The sequence below is a fragment of the Acomys minous genome, assembly GCF_964271855.1.
Source record: "Acomys minous genome assembly, chromosome: 5".
NCBI classification, from domain to species: Eukaryota; Metazoa; Chordata; class Mammalia; order Rodentia; family Muridae; genus Acomys; species Acomys minous.
The window spans coordinates 60150035-60157588 of NC_140494.1; the positions used below are offsets into that span (position 1 = coordinate 60150035).

Consider the following 7554-nt stretch of genomic DNA (forward strand, 5'->3'; position numbering starts at 1 on the left):
CCCTGTCTTCGGTTTTCTAACTACTGATAACTTGAAAAGACTAAACTCGTATCATAGGAATAAAAAGCACCCTCAGCCGACACACCTGGGCCTGACTTCCCCACACACCCTTGTTCTCTCTTGCCCAAACAACTCATTGTTCTGCCTGAGACATTGTCTCAGGCCTTTAAATGTCCTCCAAGCCTATTTAGTTCCTTTAAAAACCTTGACCCTAAATTTACCCTGCAGGGATAAAAATAGAGCAGAGATTAGGGATATATCCAACCAACTCCTGGCCCAACCTGAGACCCACGCCATGGGAGAGAGTCAGCCTCTGTCACTATTAACGATCCTCTGCTTTGTTTCCACAGGAGCCTAGCATAGCTATCTTCAGAGAGGCCCTACCCAGCAGCTGATGGAAACAAATGCTGAGACTCACAGTTAAACTTTAGACGGAGTGCAGGGATTGCTCTGGAAAAGTGGAGGAAAGGAAGGAAGGACCCAGAGGGGACAGGAGCTCCACAAGAAGATCAACAAAGCCAACTAACCAGGGCCCAGGGGGCCTGCTGAGACTGAAGCACCAACCAAGGACCACGCATGGACTGGACCTAGGCCCCCTACACAGATGCAGCCAACGGGCAGCTCAGGTTTCCTTTGGGACCCATAGTAAAGGGAGCAGGGGCTGTCTCTGACGTGGACACTGTTGCCTGCTTTTTGATCACTTCCTTTTGGCACTAGGCTGTCTCTCCAAACCCCAGGGGAAGAGGATGCTCTCAGTCCTGATGATACCTGATGTGCTGGGGTGAGTGTGCTCCTTTTCTGAGGAGTCGGGGAGGGGGAGGGAGGGTGGGACCCAGAGGAGAGGGGGGAGGAGTTACAATTGGGATGTAAAGGGAAGGAAGGAAGGAAGGAAGGAAGGAAGGAAGGAAGGAAGGAAAGATGTCCTCATTTTTAAAAAAGCCAAGCAAGCAAACAAACAAAAATCACAACATTTCTTTAAAGTTGTCTATATTCCCCAGTTTCCCACAACCCTACAGAAAAAATGAGGGATGTGTGAATTTCTGAATTATGTTGGACTGCAGGGTAATTACACTATGCAAATAGCCTCTGTACTTAATAAATTTGTGGTTTGGTTTGGTTTGGTTTGGTTTGGTTACAATTAATCTTTGTCAATTTATTCCAGTAATTCTTTGGTGGACAAAGGAGAAACTTTCCTCTGACTCTACACTGCCAACCAGCAAATACTCATGTAACTATGTGTATATTCCCTCCCTCTCCCTCCCCCCCTCTTCCCCCCTGCACAGTGGCTTTAAGAGATGAGATATTATCCTCTTTATTCCCCAGAAGTTAAAAACAGTGCTTGGAATTATAATATATGCTAAGTAAATAATTGTTGGTTGTGAAAACGCTTCTCACTTAAAGAGAACTTTTTTGTTTGTTTGTTTTTCAAGACAGGGTCTCTCTGTGTAGCCTTGGCTGTCCTGGACTCACTTTGTAGACCAGGCTGGCCTCGAACTCACAGCGATCCGCCTACCTCTGCCTCCCGAGTGCTGGGATTAAAGGCGTGCGCCACCATGCCCGGCTCAAAGAGAACTTTTAAAACGTGATGTCATCAGAGGTATACGTAGTGACGCATGTCTATAATCCAGAACTTGAAAGGTAGAGAGAGGAGGGTCAAGAGTTCAGTCATCCTGACAAGGTAGTGAGTTCAAGGCTATATACAACCAGCTCTCTCTTCTTTTTTGCTTGTTTATCTAACTTTGAGAGGATTTCCCTTATATAAATGACACAAGCTGTTGTCTGTTCAGGCAACCTTCCTTATCCATTGGTTCTCCGTCTATAGAAAAATGTCTGAAAACAGTATTTTAGAAAACTTCAAAAGACAAAATTTGACCCAGTCATGTACGGGAGCACGGTGTTGAATCCACTAGAGTGAGGTGACATGTAGACACACCCTGCTGTGACCCCAGTCTGTCCCTTCAGGCTCCTTTAACTGCCCTTTTGAGCACCATGCACTTCCCATTTTGCCCATGTTCTTTTTAGCCAGGTCGACAATGCCAGCATCTATAATGATTATTTACAGACTCTTTCTTATCTTTACCTCCTGAGCAACAGAGTGCACCAACAATGTATTGCAACACCGTAGCATTGCATATTGTATTGTAGCATATTGCAACAATCAGCATTGCAAGCGATGTAGACATGACCTACTGTACAGGAGGGCGTGTCCAGAACAGTTTGATGATTTGGGGAAATACGGATGATGTTAAGAGCAAAATGAAAGAGCATATATTAGAATCACCTTTCCAAGCCAGCAAAAATGACAGAAAACTCAATAATCCTTGTTAAAATAAATTGTGTTTAATACACGCAGTAATAGTTCTTACACTACACAACACAACAGTATTTAAAGAAGGACAAGAGACCACGTAACTGCTTAAAAGTAATAGAAGGCAGTATATCTGCCTGTTTGCCTCCATAAGAGATTGGTCCTGAATCTTTATCCCACACACAGATGCTTAGGTCCCTCATATAAGATGGTACAATAATTACACCTGTTAATAGGACTTATTAATACTTATTGTGAGATATATAAGAGTGGAGATTTTTTTTTGTCTGTGCTGTTTAAAGGTGAGAATGTAGGGGAGTGATGAGGATCCGATCTAATCGTGAGGGTGACCCCCACACACTGAGGATAGATTTATAAGAGTAAAGAGAGGAACAAAAGACCCTTACATACACACACGTGCTACCTGATTTTTGCCATGTGATAACCCAAACCACTCCAGGACTCTGACAGCAAGAAGGCAGTTACCCCTTGGCCTCCAACCAGAACCGAATCTAAATAAACCTCTTTTCTTTGTAAAGTTAGCCTACTTCGTCTTCTTCCTAGTAGTGAGCAGACTGACGCAATCATGTTCGCAAAGATGGCTGTAGCAGCTGTCCACAATACGGGCTCTGGACAACAAACAGGTACATCTCTCCCACCGCATCAAAAGACAGAGGGACCAACACAGGTTTGCTTGTCAAGATTGCACACACGCGCACACGCACGCGCATGCACACACACACACACACACACACACACACACACACACACACTCACGGGGAATGTTTGTCAGTTAGGATTGTGCGGAATGGAAATGAATGAGGCTAAGGAGGAGGAGGCTAACTAAAGCTGAAGACGCTGGCAAGCCAACAATGGCTGGAGCACATTGCTGAGAGAAAGGACGGGAGCTGGAGAGTCCCCAAGCACAGAGCCTAGGGAAAGGAAGGGACAAACTCAGAAAGGAATGTTATTTAAGATGTGTGCCCATCTGGGGAGCAGCACAAAGGACTAAACATGAGGGGGAGCCTGGGAGCGGGGGGGGGGGGGGGGCTTTTCCCAAACAAGAGCAAAATGCTGTTAGGCCTTCAATAGCAACAACCCGTGTGCCAAGTCTGTTTGTCCTTCGTGTGAAAACGTTGGTGTTCCAGAAATTTTATGACAAAGAACCTGCAATTTTTATGAGGCAGGAGGAAGGCATAGAGAGGCATCAAACAGTAACGCTGGAAGCTGGGACAAGGTTCAGCCCTGGCCAGAGATGCACAGCCAGCCACATAAAGTGGAGTGCTCCCGACTGGGGGAGGGGGAGCAGGAACGGGCAGAGGCTGCCAAGCTTTGAGTCTAAGAGATGTGTTTACGTTTTCATGCCCAGACTTTGAGGGGTCCTTTTGGCAATGCTTCCTGGGGTCCCAGGCCTCACTCTTGGTGTCCCACTGTGCTAAGGCTGGGCACACAGTTCGGTCTGACAGCCTGTGGACTGTGGAGTTGTGAACTCTCTGGATTCTCTTTACACCCGGGTTGCCTTAGTGGCTGGGTTTGCTGAGGCACACTTATAATGACTGGTTCAGGAAGAAAAAAACGCAGCTCATCCAGGAAGCGTCACTGTGAAAACTTAGGAAAACAAAAATTTATAAGAAATTATCCTTAGAGGAAACGTAGTATTTGCTCGGAAGAAATGCCTTAATTCTTTGAGGTACGCTAACAAGAACTTAGGGGTCATCCTGTAAGGGAGATGGTGAGGTGCCGTATCCTGCGTGTGACCTCTTCCTAAGCCCTAAGTCACCAGGGATGGTGGTACACACCATCATTATCAGCTGAGGCAGCAGGGTCCAGCTGAACTGGATAATGAGATCCTGTATCACAAGACAAAAGAAAAGAAAGAAAAACAAAATGTTGTTTGAGAGTCCCCTTCTCCCCTCCCCCCCCCAAAAAAAAACCAAAGAGGAAATGGAGTGAAGTGGGGAAGGAGAGGACAACCCACAGCTCTAATGACACCGGAAGTCTCCAGCAACGCCTGTCTCAGACTCCTGAGCGGCTGCGCCTTCGTTCTAAACCAGGCGTCAGGCAGCCAGGCAAGCCCGACTAGTGAAAAAGGACAAAGATTTTGTTTTATGCTGGGTGCACCTGAAGGCTGATAAAAAACCCCTGAGCACGGCTCCCCAGGACTTCCCAATCTAATCTTGACACCAAGCTGAAGCCCACATGGCGTTTACAACATATTTTCACGACTGTGATTAGAATACAGAACGCAGACGAGGGCGCCTGAGTCAAAAGTAAGGAGTCCCTATGAAGGGTGGAGGCTTGTCAGCAAAGAGGGGCCGCCAAGACAGGCAGGAGAGGGACGCAGAGAACAACTTCAGGGCCCGTGCAGGCACAGACAAAAACAAAGCAAAACAAAATAAGAAACAGAAAACAGTACCCAGAGCGTGAAGCCCACTGGTCCTGCTGGCACGTGACTGGAAAAGTCCGTGACCTGATGCCAAGAGAAAAGAAAGGGACTTTAGGCCACAGTGGTCCCCCTAAGCCAGAACAAGAAGGCCCTTCCTCTCAAGGAAGTTGTCCGTATGCAAGATGAGGCCGGTTTTCTAAGGAGGATGGAAGGGGAGGGCCTTTATGTGGCTCTTGACTCTGAACAACGCTAGACAGCTACCCACCTCAGATCCCAAGTGTCTTTTCAGAGCATAGAGATGCATTTCTTCTCACATGGACCTCTGACTTCTCTATAAATACCCCTGAGTAGTTACAGGGGCCAGGCCGGGCTCCTGGGACTCCTCTCCCCGCAGGAGCCTCTCTGCCTGCTGCCTTTCAGCATCTGCCTCAATGAGGAAATTGCCTATTCCAGTCTCACACAAGGAATTAAGGTCAGAACAATACAGCACTTTACAATCCAGTACAAGCTGCGTTTATCCAGGGCTTTTCATGCGTGGCATCTTAAAGCTCCTTATGACCTTTAAAAGAAAAAAAAAAGGAAAAGAATTTAAAAGGGAAACCCTTCTAAAACTCTCAAACCCCCCACTGAACTAAATGAGCCATTGAGAGGGAATTGGACTTGACAGTGGCCTCCAGGATGGGAACAGAGGCTCCACTCCAGTCCAACAAGAACAGCAGAATCAAAGGAAACCGTAGCTCAGAGAGGGCTGCACGGGGCCTGATATGGACCCCTGGCCCTACGCTCACGGGTTCTGAACTCTGCGACAGGGGGCAGGAATCATTGGATGAAGCCAGGAAACAGAGTCCTGACTCCTCTTCCTCCATGATTCTGTGGGGCAGGCAGCACCAAAAGGCCACCCATGGCCCCCATGGTGAAGCCACCGTCCTCACGAATTGCTCTGTCATCCTCTCGCTGCACCAAGGCAGGCGGTGTGCCATTGTGGCCTTTGGATTCCAACCCCAGTCACATTCCGGGTTCCACTTGGTCATGACTGTCATTCTTGGAAACCCTTTCTACTATGAACCCCCTCACACACCTCTCTCTCTCTCCTCTCCCTCTCTCTCTCCCTCCCTCTCTCGCTCCACCCTCTGCCCCCATCTCTCTCCCCCCGCCCCCCCTCTCTCCTCCCCCCTCTCCCTCTCCCTCCCTCTCTCTTGTGGAGACCCCATCTAAGAATGCCATCCCTTCAAAAACTGGCACCATATCATGTACGCATCTCAGCGAATCAATCACTACTGAAAGAGCTCTCCAGGGTCTGGCCAGAGGGCCTGGGATTCAAACTGGACGCTGCTGGATGCTCACCATCTAGGTTTCCATCGTGAACGGGCAGCTGGAGAGCATGTGTTTGTTTAAATTCACATCATTTGTCTTGGGCTATTAACAAAGGATCACGGTCGGCTTCCCAGTTAGTGCCCAGACAGCTCTGATACTTCAATTGACAAGCTGGGGCCTAGCTTTGTTTTTTTCCTGGAACAAAGAGCCAGAACAAGATGAAATCAGTTATAAAGGTTTTGTTGTTGTTGTTGTTGTTGTTGTTTGTTGGGTTTTTTGTTTGTTTGTTTGGTTGGTTGGTTGGTTGGCTTTTTGAGAAAGGTTCTCTCTGTGTTAGCCTTGGCTGTCCTGGATTCGCTTTGTAGACCAGGATAGCCTTGAACTCACAGCGATCCGCCTGCCTCTGCCTCCCAAGTGCTGGGATTAAAGGCATGCGCCACCACACCCGGCCTTATAAAAGTATTTTTAAGTGACCTTTAGAAAGGTTTTATTTTTATTTATTTGTTTTTGTTTTAATTGTATGTATCTGTGTGTGGGTGTGTGCATGAGAATGCAAGTGCCCTCAGAGGCCAGAGGCATCAACTCCTTTGACGTTGGAGTCATGGGCAGTTAGGAGCCCTGCCACGGGCATGGGGATTGAACTAGGATCCTCCGCAAGAATATTGTGTGATCTTAACTGCCAAGCCATCTCTCCAGGCCCCAATTACCTTTTTAAAGAAAATGGTATAAATTATAGATTTTGTGGAGGTCTGACCTCTTCCTCCCAGAGATTTAAGGAGAAGAATGAATAGTGTTTGCGGGACACCATGCATATCACATGGCACCTGCTCAGGACCTGCACATGCCTACATCAAACTAAATAGTTCTGCTTCTAAAGCTACAGCATTGACCTAGAGTTGACCCGAGGGTTTCCCTGCCCCTTCATTCTCCAAACCTGAATTCTTTACTCCTTCCTGAAATTGTTCTATCTTCTTTAATAATTTGGGCTAGTAATTTCTTAAAGCCATGTTCTCCTGAGCTCTTGGGAGTGGCTGGGTCAGTGAGTAGCATGGGAAGAGCCTGGGCGTATGAGTTGGGAGCTACGTCACATCCTAACAATGTAGCTTGAGTGACGTGTAGTGGATGTGAGCATGTTTTTGGTTTCATCCCAATCTGTGGGATGTGAAACAGACTTGTGTGAGGCTGTGAGGTGTTTGACTGCTGGAAACAGACTTTTGAGAGACCATGTTGTGTTTGTCTACTAGAAGAGGGGGGGGTATGGTCTTTGTCAATTGATAAATATCCTAGTACAGACTCTTAGAGGACACACACACACACACACACACACACACACACATACACATACATATACATATGAGCCCTAAAACAAGGGTTTTGGTCTTAGCATTTTTTCCTATTATTTGGCTGTTCACTGTCCCACTTCGAGATGCTCCTATAGAGAACCACTCTAGAGAACGAGGTTCTGGCTGCTGCTCTGGGTTGCAGTCACCTTTGCTGAATTGCTGGCTTGCTGTTTAACTGGTCTACTGGAATCCTGCCGACTTTG

General features: G+C 47.2%; 1 long non-coding RNA gene across 1 annotated transcript; it reads left to right on the forward strand.

The window, feature by feature from the left end:
* Nucleotides 1–311: 311 nt before the first annotated feature.
* On the forward strand, nt 312–1280 carry LOC311597370. The gene is made up of 3 exons (XR_014779206.1): nt 312–626; nt 718–781; nt 1163–1280. It is a non-coding gene; the product is annotated as an uncharacterized lncRNA (long non-coding RNA).
* Nucleotides 1281–7554: the final 6274 nt, after the last annotated feature.